The sequence below is a fragment of the Haliaeetus albicilla genome, chromosome 18 (genome assembly GCF_947461875.1).
Source record: "Haliaeetus albicilla chromosome 18, bHalAlb1.1, whole genome shotgun sequence".
Lineage (NCBI taxonomy): Eukaryota > Metazoa > Chordata > Aves > Accipitriformes > Accipitridae > Haliaeetus > Haliaeetus albicilla.
This window is the reverse complement of record NC_091500.1, coordinates 15,435,048-15,448,633: the sequence shown is the minus strand read 5'-3', so window position 1 is coordinate 15,448,633 and position 13,586 is coordinate 15,435,048. Positions and strand designations below refer to the sequence as shown.

Sequence of the window (13,586 nt, the reverse complement as noted above, 5' to 3'; positions counted from 1 at the left end):
CAAAATCCAAAAGCTAAAGTTGGCGAAGTGCAAGGAGCTCAGGCGGGGCAGACTTGATGGCTGGTGCAGGCCAGAAGCATCTGCCTAAATGTGACAGAATGAACACACTGCCAAAAGCAAGATGGTTCCGTATGGAATAAGGTCTGCCCTGTATGGCTTTCTGTTGGACAAGGACAGCATTCTTTTCTTTTCAAACTAAAAGTTGTTCACTACTCAGATCTTCAAGCACCTGATACTGAAACAGCGAGAACAGTTGATCCCAGGAATAGAGACAAAGCAAAACCAGCAGGACAGACAAAACTGGCAACAAGTTAAAGTTGGGGGGGGGGGGCAAACATTTTAGAAATCTCTGCAACTAAGTAAGATCTACTTACACTTTTAAAAAAAATTTCTCAAATAAATCAAGTACTAAGAGGCAGAATAAATGCCAGGATTTAGACGCTCCAATAACCAGCACTACTATGCCTTCAAATGAAGGACACAGTGAAGTACTAGATAATTGGACTTGAAGGGAAAAGAAAAAGAAAGAGAAAAAATAATGTGAACTAGACAGAGAATTCAGTAGATTGTCACAGGTAACGGTAGGTACTGTATACAAATATCTACTTATGTTAGGAGAACTATTCCTTTGTTAAGATGGTGGGACATTTAATTAGGTAATTACAGAATTGGAGTCCATCTACTTTCTGATGTTTACACCGGAATAAAACTAGATCAACTCTTAATTTATATTGGCTGAGCTACTCCAAGTTTAATACTAATACAGACAATGTCAGCACCAGACTCCAGAGCCATCTTTGCTTATGAGTTCATTATAAATTAAAAGCCCAACTTTTCTATTTACTGAATCATTTTTACAGGCACAGTGCGCATGCATTAACAATTGCAGTCATTCATAACCCAGGTACTATGTGCCTGAACATGAACTCCAGTTTTAGTGGGGGAAATGCCAGACATTACTGATAATGCAATAAATGAATAATTAACTTTTTTTGTTTGAGTGGTTATTTTGCTCACTGGCAAAATACTTGCCAAGAAAATCTAGTGTCTCAAGCTAGAATTGAAGGCTGCTTTTTTTTTCCCCTGCATGAACTTATGTAATGGTCTCTAGGAATCTGTTCCTGAGTTTTGTTAGACTCTTCTGTGCTTGTAGACTTTTTTTTAACCCAGTTTTATTAATTTACAGAAGACTACACAGCTCAACTTTCTTCTTACTTGCATCTGCATAGTAACTATGAGCCCAGATCATAGGCTAGAACTCCACTGTGCCAGAATGGTATGAACACAGAGTGAATATGTAAACTATAAGCTCTTTGGGACAGGAATCAAGTTAGGTAATAATGGACAGATATAAACAGTCCAGCAAAGGAGTGGAAAGAAAAACTTTCATGAGCAGGTCCTTCAAAAGTTTGTGGACAGTTTTAATTCAAACCTTGGGAAACAAACTTGTGTTGCCCAACACAACATGTCAGAAAGAAACCTGTCAAGGGGGAAATGTTCCAGGAAGAAAACGACAATAGTTCAGAACTTCATCGTTCCTGAGTGTGTTTTGGAAATGACACTGCCAGGGACTGTTCTCTTGCGAGCATGCCCCTGACTGTACTCCCTCAGCCATCTAGTTTTGTGGGTAACTCCAGATTACTTTTTAGGAACCGTCCCTGACCGTATTGTCCTCCAAACTCTGCACTGGGCTGAGACAAAACCACAGCCATGACTATGCTAAGGCTTGGATGGTATGGAAGATCATGTACGAGTGCTTGGTCCTCTAAATAGATGTAACTGATGAGAATAGTTATGAGCTGAAGTGCAGCACAAGACAAGTAAGGATTTCCCAATCAGTTGGCAGAGGTTGTTCCAGAGAAGTAATCTGAGGAACACTGCCCTGCACTGTCGTCACACCGTCAGTAAGAACAGAGTAAAAAAGCGCAGAAGGACGAAGATGGTGCCCTGCTGTTAATGGAAGCTTACTGTTGCTGTGCAAGCAGTTGGCACCTTCCACAGCATCTTGTGTGTATCAGGGCTATATTTACACTGCTCCGTAAGAAGAGAAAACATGAGCTCACACATGGAACCATTAAAAATGTAGAGCATTAGTCTGTGGGTTATTTTATGTCAAGCAGCAGATGGTTGGACATGATAAATAACTAAACACGATACAGTACTTCCAAAGCTGAGGCCCTAGCTTCTGGATTTCTGAAAGAAGCAGAGAAGGGTGGGTGCTGCTGAGGCTGTGGAAAGACAGTGGTTTTGATTCAGTGTGTTATGATCATGTTTTTATTTTAGTATACTAGTAAAAGACCGTAGTGGAACAGTATGTTAGAGCAGTCCTGGACGGCGATGGCTGGAGGATACCACTCCCTTGCAGGCAACACAGTACGGGATCGTATTCCACACAAATGTGGCAGGCAGAGCACTGGTCAGGATCCACAGCCAGCACAGACACAGCTTCTTGTATTTACATCAGGGATGGGATTATTTACCAGCACATCTCATCGCCTACTGACTGCCCACTGACAAGGGATTAGATATGATATGCCTGGGAAAAAAAATGGCGGGTATTTCCGGGCTCAGCTGCATATTGTTTTCTCTTTGGGATTAAGTAAACATCCTTGTTTGTTGTGCTCAGGCAGAAACTGTCTTCACTGACTTTTTTGTTCTAAAACCAAGGTGAACTCATTAATGTAGCTGTGTAACTGGGAATGGAGGACAACAAAACTGTGAGTGTGCGCCAGGCCCCGTCACCCAGCAGTTCCGTTGTAGTTGTGCGCTGTGTGAAGACTAGCCGACGTGGAGACAGCAGAACTACAGGAGGAAGATGTGCCGGAGAAAAACAGTTTGAGGGGTTTCAATTGGGTGATGACCTAGAGGAGATTGCACTGAGATTGTTTTACAGCTGGTAAGTTAACAGAAAACAGAAGGCTGAAGTGCTAATTTACTCAACAAGGAACTCTTCCCAGGCTTCAGCTGTGTGTACGTTTTTGGGGACTAGAACATGCAGATGCATGAAATCCAGCTCTGAAAAACTTGTTTTCAAGCCTAAAATTAGCAGGCTCTTCTTCAACTAATGAACTTCGATCCTTTTTTTGGTGCATATTCTTTGTCCTCTTTTTTCCGTGTTTGTTCCTGCTCATTTGTTTTGCACTTAGCACCGCCCTCTTCTGCCTTCTGTGAACAGACCTGAAAAAGCCTGGAGGATTCCTCTGTCAGCTAATTTTTATCACACACATCCACTTCCCTGTTTAGTTGGGTAAGGCACTCTGCGTAAAAGCAGGTTACCAGTATGGTTTGAATGGGAGGGAAGCACTACCTGGTGGAAAAAGTTTATTTCATCGCATTTATTCACAGCGATAAAGCATACGACGCTGAAGGAAGTGCTTCCCACGGCCACGAGCGCTGTGCTCCGGGAACCCCGGCTCCAGCCGGTGCCTTTCGAGGACCTGCCCATCGGTCTGGGCTGAACGATTCCCGTTCCCGCGCTCTGGTTTTCCCGTCTACAAACCTGACTACAGATGCCTTCTTTGTTGAGAGCGTTTGCCTTTCAGCTGAAATGAGCTGGTAAAAAACAGAAGGTACTTCTGCGATTACCATTTCAAGCTTGAAGTAATGGTTTAAACGAGCGAACAAAAACCACTACCCCGAGCCGCCGAAGCTCCCCGCCGGCCAAAGCACAGCAGCGGGCGGCCAGACTGCCCCCGCCGCTCTCCGGGGGGGACCCGCGAGAGCCGCCCCGCCCGCCGGCCGCGGGATCACCTCAGCGCGCCGCCTCCCCGCGCTGACTCAGCGCCGCAAGGCTGCGGCGACCAACCGCCGCCGCTCCGCCCCCGGGGCCCGGCTGGCCGGCCGGCGGTTCGATCACCCGGCTATCGGCCCCGCTGATGCGGGGGGCGGCGGCGGCGCTGCCCGCCCCCCCCCGGCGGTCGGTAGGCAGGCAGGCAGGCGGAGGCCGGCCTGTCCTGGCCGCGGGGAGCTGCAGCGCCCCGCTCCGCCGGCTGTGCGGTTCGCCGCCGCCGTGCCCCGGCGGGAGGCGGGTCAGGCAGGGAGAGCTCCAGCGCCGGCCCGGGCCGCTCTTCCCTCCCGCCCGCCCCGCCCCGCCTTCCCCGGGCGCTGCGGTCCCTCCTCCGGGGCGGCACCGCCGGGCGGCCGGGTGCGTCCCCGTGGCCGCGGTGGGCACAAAGGCGGCGGCGGCGGCGGCGAGCGGAGCCTGCGGGAGGCGGCAGAGGTGGGTGCCGGGGCTCGGGGCGGCCGCTGCGGGGGCGGGAGGAGGGGGAGCGCTGCTACCCGGCGCTGGGCCGGGCTGGGCTGGGAAGGGAAGGCCAGGCCGGGCCGGGCCAGGCCAGGCTTGCCCCGCCGAGCCTTGGAGGCAGCGGGTCCCTCCGGCCTGGGCATCCCGCCGGTCCTGGCGGGGCTCCGGGCGGCTGCCCGCAGCACCTGCTTTTTCCTCGCCGAGGAACCTGGTTCGTGGGAGTGATAGCGAGCAGTGGAGCTGTTGGGTTCGTCTGGGGTTGGCGGCGCTTTGTGCATGGGGTTAGAGGGGATGGGGAAATCTGGTGGTTTCCTGCTTCACCTTCGGAGGGAGGTCCCCCGCGCTGGGCAGCTGCGGGGAGGTGTCGGTTTGGGGTCCCTGCTCCTGCCGAGCTGTGTGAGCCTACGGAGTGCAGTGCCCCCTTCTGAGCTGCTTCCCCTTCTCCGTTAGAGGTGCTATCTTGCCTCCCTATGGCTGGCAACCGCTGATGCAAATCGATGCATTGGTACCACTGCTTTGCTAATACTTTCCCTGAGATGGAATAATGAGAGCGGTAACAGGCCAGAGGGTTTTAATGGCATAGCAGAGCCTGGCTGGCAGTATGGCAATTACTACATATGAAACTAAACTTTCAGATATTTTGGGGTTCTTTTATGCGATTCCCCCGCCTAACAGCTCTTAGTTTTTCTATTGATTAGTGTATCTCCTCTACCTTCAAGAAGAGAAAGTAAAAGAGAATGTATCTTGTGGAGAGTGGGGAGGAGACAAAACTGTGCAATATTTTTGTTATCTCTGTCAAAAAGAGGAATTGCGTAAAGGCCTGTAATAATAACAAGATCTCAGCATTGATGTTGCAGACTAACTAGCAGATCATTTTTCCTTTCACATGTAAAGTCATGAAGCTCGATAGATCAATTGACTTCTGATTTGGCTCACCCTCTGGAGAGCATTTAGGGGTGGTTTGTTTATTTTATTTTCTGTGTGGCTTTATCTGTGTCTCTGCTGTCTTAGGAAACAAATACCGGCAAATGTTTAGTGTACATAGATGAGGTTTTGTTGTCATCAGTGTACCCAGTTAGAAGTCAGACGGATGTGCTCCTATTACAGTAAAATGAGCTTAAGTCCATGAAGAGAACTGGAGAAAAAGTGGGGAGACAGTGAAGGAGATGAGATGGGAAAGACTCAACATAATTATGTTATGATTTTAGCCATAAAGCCATGAAAATAGCTTCTAATGGTTTTAGATACTTTCTGCTTTTCTGATAGCTCCAGTTCGCTAATGTGGAATACAGACTACCCGATAGCATCTATTTACCTGATTTAGTGTGGTCTGTTTGTAAGGGAGTTGGGCAAGTTTTAGTCTTTGGCCTTTTTCCATACCTGAGGATGTGCAGGTACACACATTTGTTTATCTGTGAACATGCATACACACAGCAATCATCGAAAACAGTCAAAATACAGTAAGAGCTTACTTTAAACTCTGAAGTTGCAGAAAATGTGAAGTTATAGCCAAACAAATTTGTTTTCCACTCCCACTGAAAGAAAGGACACCAAGTCACATGAGGTATCAGTACACAGTAGAGCTAGTGCTGTGCTTTTATGTTCCTCCTCTGACATCAGAACAGTAGCACAGGGCAGCACAGTACATGCCGTGTATACACCACTATATATTCTCCAGTTATTTCAAAAGTTCTTAGTTTCAGGCATCAGTTTGTACTTTCCAATTTGTTGTAAAGTTTGATCCTATTTATGCAGTGTTGGTCCAAAGCGGTGTCAGCCCTTGTGTACGTTCCCTCAAAGTGCCTCTGTGAGGAGGGAAGCACTGTACAGTTGGGAAGACGAGGCACAGAGAGATGAAGGGAGATGTGGAAGGTCTCCCAGGAGATCTCTGGGAAAGGAGGAGACAAGTCTTGCGATATGATTTCAGGATTGCCTGAAATGCCAAAAGAGGTGTCCCTGGTACTACCTACCACACACTTTTTCTCAGCTTCTCTCTTTAGTTGATACTAGCAGTTGTATGGGTATGTGGTGAGTCAGATCATCCCACTGATCCATCTGGAAATTATTTTTGTGTGGCTTTAGTGGTGTTAGTTTTCAGTGCTGACACCAGGGCAAGATTTGGGAGAGCTGGGAATTTGGGAGGTTGGTGTGGGGACCATGGTTGTGCACTTCAACTGGCCGTGAAATAATTCTCTTGGACACTTGAGTGCCAGCCCTGACTCTGGTACTATAGGCCAGTCCTCCCTTTGCTTGAACATGAGGGTTCATTACGGGCAAGTTTTGAGTCTTCAATTTGAATTTTTTATTTCAGCTGCTCTCAAGAAAATATTCTGTCTTTTATAGGGACTTTGTGAAGTATTGGACCAAGTAATGTTTTGACTATTTGAAAGAAAGTGCAATGCCAGAACCAAGTGAATAGTCATCTCGCAGTCAAAGTCCGGAGTGAGCGTGAGTGAGTGGGTGGGTTCTGGGAGGGACTGGCAGCTTGGAAGATAAGTTTGACATTTGATCCATTTGACTCTCTGGCCATTATAAGAAGACGCAGTTTTTGGCACTGGCCTTGGCTAACTTGGAATAGGAGTCAAATAGTTCCTAATAGAACTAAGCCCAGAATAATCCCAACCCTAAAATATTTCTGGAGATTTGGCTGGCAGGAAGCATAATGCTCTTACTCTGGTGTAGAGCCAGCCACGTGCTGCATGTTGCTTTTTGGTTTGGGATGTACATGTGAATTGCACCTGTGTCCTGATTGACCAGATGTATTGTCAAATCACCTGCAGGAATGTGCTCTGTGACTATGGGGATGTCTGGAAGAAATGTGCACATCATCAGGTTTGGACAGAGTTTACTCTCCTATTTACAGAACAACCAGAATCACGCTGCTCAGCAGAGTGCTCTGGAGTTCCCCCTCAACAACTTGTCCAAATCAGGGTCATGGCTGCTTATGGCTCCCTTCCAGGTCATGCATCCAGGTTTCCTTTTCCCGGAAAAAGAATATGCAAGGAGAGTGCTTGTCTATGTCTCGCTGTGATGAGCTTGGCATGCCGGAGTTGAGATGTAGCCACAGTGATAGACCTTGCTTGAAACCAATGGAAGTTAAACACCCTCTAAAGATCTAAGCCTTTGTAACTTGCCCAAGACAATGTTGGAATCTTATAGGAAAGTAGGGACCTAAACTGAGGTCTCAAGTCCTGTGCAGTGCCTTCACTGGTCCTCTAGAGAAAGTAAATCCAGGATGTGATTTTTGCTCTGAGAAATGCGTAACTTCAGGGTTTTGGCTGGGAATTTACTCAAGAAAATGGGATGGGAATTCATGACAGTGACCTTGGGTTGGATTGATGTAGGAGCTAACAAATAGTTAAGAAAAAGGCTTTCAAAAGTTCTTAATGATTAATAATTTTTGGTTTCCAACCCAAAGTGAGTTAAAATATTAAGAGGTTTGAATGTGGTGGTCACATGACATTAGTGGCTTTACAATGTGTTGACCATTTACTAATAAACAGAAGTACCTCTTTGAAAAATTATAGAATGCTAGTTATTATGAGCTTCTGTAGTTAAGTCATCATTACTATGGTTGTGGTACAGACATGAAGGGCTAAGCTTAATTTTGAAGAAATCCATCTAGGGAATCTTCATCTGAAGTACTTCCTTCTCTCCCCTACGTTTTTATCACTTTTTTTAGAATGTGACTTCTGATACTGTTTTTCATGGTAAAATATATGTCAATAGTAAAATTCCATTAATTTCTGTAGAGGGAGCTGGTGTTCAATGCTGCAAACAAAACTGAATTGCTTCAGAGTCAAGAAAATAAATGTTTGATATGTAATAAAAAAGTGGCAGTAAGCACTTACCTAGGAGTCTTTGAAATATTGTCATTTACTTTTTTGTAAATGGGGAATAATTCTCTTGAAGGTGCGACAGTCTGATTCCTAATTATAGTCTGGTCTCTCTCAAGCTTTGTGTCTTCTAAACAGAAGCCAAGGGCAGATCAGGGGACCAGATGGATCAGGTCTGTAAAATTGTCATAGTTTCAGTGTCAGCAGCAGAGCTGCAGCGATTTATTTGAACTGAACGCTGACCCATCAATTTTTCGCTCCCTTTCACAATTTCGCAAGTTGTAAGGAGAAGTTCTTAGGAAGGCTGACTTGTTTTGTGCTTATTGTCCTGGTTTTGGCTGGGGTAGAGTTAATTGCTTTCCTAGTAGCTGGTATAGTGCTGTGTTTTGGATTTAGGATGAGAAGAATGTTGATAACACACTGATGTTTTCAGTTGTTGCTGAGTAGTGTTTAGACTAAGTCAAGGATTTTTCAGCTTCTCATGCCCAGCCAGCAAGAAGGCTGGAGGGACACAAGACGTTGGGAGGGGACACAGCCAGGACAGCTGACCCAAACTGGCCAAAGGGGTATTCCATACCATGTGATGTCATGCCCAGTATATAAACCGGGGGAATGATGGCTGGGGGCCACTGCTTGGGAACTAACTGGGCATCGGTCAGCAGGTGGTGAGCAATTGTTTTTCTTTGTGGTAAGCATTTGGTTTGTGTTATGTTTACCATTGCTACAAATCTTACTCTCATGGCCTACAAAACCAGTGCGCAGTCATAACTGTAGAACCTGAGAAAAGGGGCTGAAAGGGACCTAAATGTTACATCCCTGCTAGAGAACGAAATGGTGCCAAAGTCTGTTCTTGTTGGCCACACCAGCTAGCACCATCTGTTCACATCTATTCTAGAAAGCTCTCTTAAGCTTTAAAGGTGACTACTTCTTAACTGGCCATGGGACTAGTCCCCAGTCCATCTTATCTCATTAGTTGTGCCTGGGTATTGTTGGGAGAGTGCTTATTGGCCTATGCCTAAAAGGTACCAGAAGCAGATTTTGTAATTTAAATAGATTTGAGTATAGGTGACCAAATTGTAATGGTCAGGTCTGTGATGTGATATGGTTTGGTTTACTGCTTTGGACACAGGCACAGTGACAATCTCTGTCCCAAAGATTACAATTGCCTGGTCCTAAACCAGTCCCAACAAATATTTATCCTGCTCTTCCAATTTTTCTGTACTGGAGATTTCCAGTCTTCCAGTGGAAGTGTGTTCCAGTTTTTAATCACCCATACAGCATGCTACCTAAATCATGTTTTTGTGGTGGGTTTTTTTTTTTTTCCCCTCAAAAACTGTCCATCTTTAGAGCATGTTGAATAGCACTTGTATCCCTAAGTAATTTGGATGTGTGTGAATATCTAACCTGTTGTTATTTTGTTGTGGCACCTGAGGAGACACTGGATCTTGCAAAAGGAAAAAAGGCCTTTAGTTCCTATGGCTTTTAGTATTTTATTTTACAAAATATGGTAAAGAAAGATGAAATGGTCTGGGGAAGAGCTGGGCTGTAAAAAGTGGGCCATGAAGGGTACAATTACTAGCTTTTTCAGTGGAATTAGGACATAGTCTGGTGTACATGTATGAAAGAGGTGGATTATCTAGATGACATTGCATTTGATCTTGCTGTGGCATCCAGTAGAGCGGGACTTTAAAGAATTAACTTCGTTAGGTCAATCTTTGCTAAGTTAATAAATCAGTTAAGTAATAAGGGAACACCTAGCTATTTATTTTTCACTTAGTTTTCCATGAGATGATCAATTCTGAAAAATGACTGCTGTCTTTAACTATCAAAAGAGTTGGAAATTTTCTGAGCCTCCTGGCAGGTAATGCTAGTTAAATTGACATTAAAAATTATACTAGAAAATACTTTTAATTTCATAACAGATGCATAATGTAGAGCTGTGGAGTGTCTCCTGGCAAAGAACAAAACTCAAGCCATTTGAAAATCCTGACAGAAGCAGTACAGACTGTTCTCACTCGCTGCAAGCTTAGATCAAAAGGATTCTAGATTTTCCCAGCAGCAAAAAATATTCTGTGCTATGTCCACTAGCATGGTATGAGAACAAGAGTTTTACTAAATTCAGTATAATTAATACGCAGGCACTGGGGGTTTAACCCATGATGTAAACTCATGTTTACTGCTAAAGTTGCTGCTACCTGGTTAGTAAGTGAAAGACTTCTTGGAGTGGCCAGAGTAAAATGTTGCTCCAAACCCACATGCAGTCTCTCTGGGGTTTGAGGAATGTTGGTTTCCTGGAGTACTGACATAGCGTGGACTGACTTTAAGTTTGGAGTATAAATTTACAAACCTCAGACTCCAAACAATCTCAGCTTTGGTTGGCATGTATAAAAGTTAGGGTAAAGGGCCTATATCCATTAGAGTCCAATTTCTGAACTCTCCCCCATTTTAACTAGAGCATCTTTTGTTCCCTACATTTGAAATATAAGCCTATTTTTGTCTGGCTTCCTGAGGAAGTAGGGTTTATGTGATTAGTCTCCCAGTCTGTTTTTTAATCCTGCAGTGCTTCTGTTGTACTGGCCAGGTTCAGCCCAGCTTGAAAGGAGTGCCCATCACCAGCTGACAGTTTGAATGTGGCACTTTCTTTTTAAGTTATAAGGGATTTTCACTGTATGGAAGCAAGCTGTGCTGTGCTAGTTGGCCTCAGAGCTTGAGAATGGTGTCTAACTTTTTAAATTCATGAGTATAAAAATAATCTCTGTGTCCTAAGACAGGGCGGGCACTGTGGCTAAGATTTGTTGTGGACAAGAATAGTTGCAAAAGTCTCTGTGTAGGAGTTTAGGAGACCTGCAGGTGTAACTTGTTAAGAGGATGTGTGAGTCCTCATATTTGGATTGTTTGTCCGTAACTCTCCCGAACAATGGGGTCTATGTACTTGTACTGTCCCAGCAACTCCTTCCCCAAGGAAGTTGCGGCTGTTTTGCACCTAGAAATTTTGTTGCTACAGCAGACCAAGCATTAACTGGGGTGAACGACGTTGTATAACTTTGATTCTAGTTGTAGCCGTCTTTAAATTTAATCATAGCTCAATAAGAAATGTGTTTCTTATTGTGCTTTAAGTTAGAAAAATCCCCAATAGAAACTGAACTATTTTTCCAAAGCAAAGGGATAATTTTAAAAGTTTGCTTCCATCTGTCACCCTGGAGGCTCACTTCTGAACTTACGTCTGTGCCTGTGTGGTGCCAGCTTTTTAAAGAGTTCAGATGATGGCCACCAAGATAATTAGGGGGCTAAGAGTTTATGATTTAAATGAGAGGCTGGGAGAGCTGGTTTTGTTCAGTCTTCAGGGTATTCAGTTACCTCTTGGGGGGTATAGAGGAAACGGAGCTGGAATCTTAGAGGTGCATAGTGATAGGACAAGAGACAGCAGGCACAAGTTGCAACAAGGGAAATTTAGGTTAGATATTGGGAAGAAAATTTTTGCTGTGAGGACAGGCAAACATAGGAACAGGAGTGCAGGGAGGCTGAGAAATCTCCATGCTTGAAGACATTGAGAACTCAATGGGACCAAGGCCATGGGCACCCTGGTCCAAGTTAGACCTCCTTTGGGGGGATTTTTGGACCAGGTGACCTCTAGAGGTCCGTTCAACCTGTTGTTCTGTGACACAGCATAGAGTGGGACGTGAGTTTCAAGTGCAGTTTCCTATGAAACAGCTTACCACCAGATTTGCGTTCAGGAAGGTGTGTTCCTAATGTATAATAGGAGCCCACAAGTGCTAATACCACTTGAATGCTGGAGAACTGAATATAATTGCTCTTTCTGCCATGAAGTTTTCATGTGTTGACTTTTCAGTAGGTGGCACTTGCTAGTGCCTGAATTAAGGGCTGTGCAGAAATGCTTCTCCAGACAGTATTTAGGGATTGTTCTTTTATTAGTTAACATCCTGTATACTAAATACTTCAAAAAAGTCTGTTTGGTTTCCAAAGTTGGTGCCTGCTTTTAATCTTAATCTTTTTGTGATTCAGCTCTCCAGTTGTCAGATGAGGTGACCATCATCGCTTTACACGGGTAATGTAGTGATGACTATCATAAAGCCCAAAAGAACATAAATAATTCTTCCTTCAGAGCATAGTTTGTGTCCTGATACCCGTGTATTGCAATAGAAACAGAGAAGAAAGCAAAGCTTCTTTGTGAAGGGACTTTTGGAAAAAAATGCAGGTGATCATTAATTAATTAGAACAGCTATGCATGAAGAGACCAGCCTTAATTATAGCATTTTCTACTGTCCAGTTTTTTACTGTAATGCTTCCACTGTATTCTTTTAATAGTTTTTTTTCAAGTATAAATCACAGTGAAAAATTGGAGCTATTTCTACAGCATTTCACTTACATCTTTTTGTTGTTTATGAAAGAACACAGATGACAGTCTCCATTGTAGCAGATGATGCTGATTAACACATGCCACGTAGGTCAGTGCAGTGGCTGTCTCTCAAACTCTGAGCTCAGTGCTGTCCTCATCACCATCAATGGGAGTTTTAGCATTGCCTACCCTGCAAGTGTCTCTTTTATTGATGTGCAGGTGATGTAGTACAGCCTAGCAAAGAACTTGTATGTGAGGCATATGCTTTATACTGAGTGCACAAAGACTTTGCTAAAATCAGTATCTTAAAATCTGCAAGAGATGTTGGAAAAATAATGAAAAAAATAGACACTGGGAGTCCTTAAAATCTGTACTGTTCAGGAAGGTGTCTGCTTAAATTAATTCATATTTTGAGAGCCCTTAAAAAACTTTTTGAACTTTTAAGTATGTCTAAGTGTGCATGCTGTCCCATCTAGGGGACTAAGTGTATTAATGGGTCATAAACAGGATGTGCATTAAGAGAGTAGAAGCAGGAAACTAAATGCTAAATACTAAATAAATCCAGGAGCAGGGGAAATTGTCAATCACTTCAACCATCAACACATGCCTTATTTTTAATAAACCTGCTGGTACTAAAAGGCTGTTTTAAACCAAGAACAGTAAAGTTGCATTGGGAAGCACTCTAAAGTTCAGATGCTCTCTATTAAAGGTGGCTTGTGAAACCTTAATGCATATCTATTGTGCGTATTATAATCTTTTAATGGGAGAAATCCTTGTAAAGCAGGAAAATAGTCTTTGACTTCAGCGTAGTGGAAAATTAGATCTGCTTAAAACCATTCACTTGCCCTGCCCTTAAAAGCCTGTCAGAATACATGAGAAAAGTATATTTGGTGTTGAGGGCATGATAAATGATAGGAGGAGATGTTATTTTGGAAATAATGCTTTTCTCTTCAGAGATAATTGGAGACATTTATGAGCTGCAGAGTCTAAAAGTCTGACAGTGGTTGTGAACACAAGTGATTTTATGAACTTTTCAAAGTTGTTACAATTCTCTGACTTAGAAGGTCTCTTTTGCTTTTATCTTTTAATAGCTCTTTACAAACACGCATCAGTTGTAAGTAAATTAGGTCTCTGTGAAGTTGTTAATTTG

At 44.0% G+C, this 13,586-nt stretch overlaps 1 protein-coding gene across 6 annotated transcripts in view; it reads left to right on the top strand.

Annotated features, from left to right (window-relative positions):
* The window catches only part of LPIN1 (lipin 1), an 85,180-nt gene that overhangs the window by 30,559 nt on the left and 41,035 nt on the right, over nt 1-13,586 (top strand). The window contains exon 1 of one of the 6 annotated variants that reach the window (XM_069805778.1): nt 2,152-3,247. The exons of 2 other annotated variants lie outside the window; for them this stretch is intronic. The gene's annotated coding sequence lies outside the window, so the exon portion shown is untranslated. Of the gene's footprint in view, nt 1-2,151; nt 3,248-3,931; nt 4,220-4,367; nt 4,491-13,586 lie in introns of those variants that run through there. 3 more of the 6 variants (XM_069805781.1, XM_069805779.1, XM_069805780.1) reach the window with 3 other exon arrangements.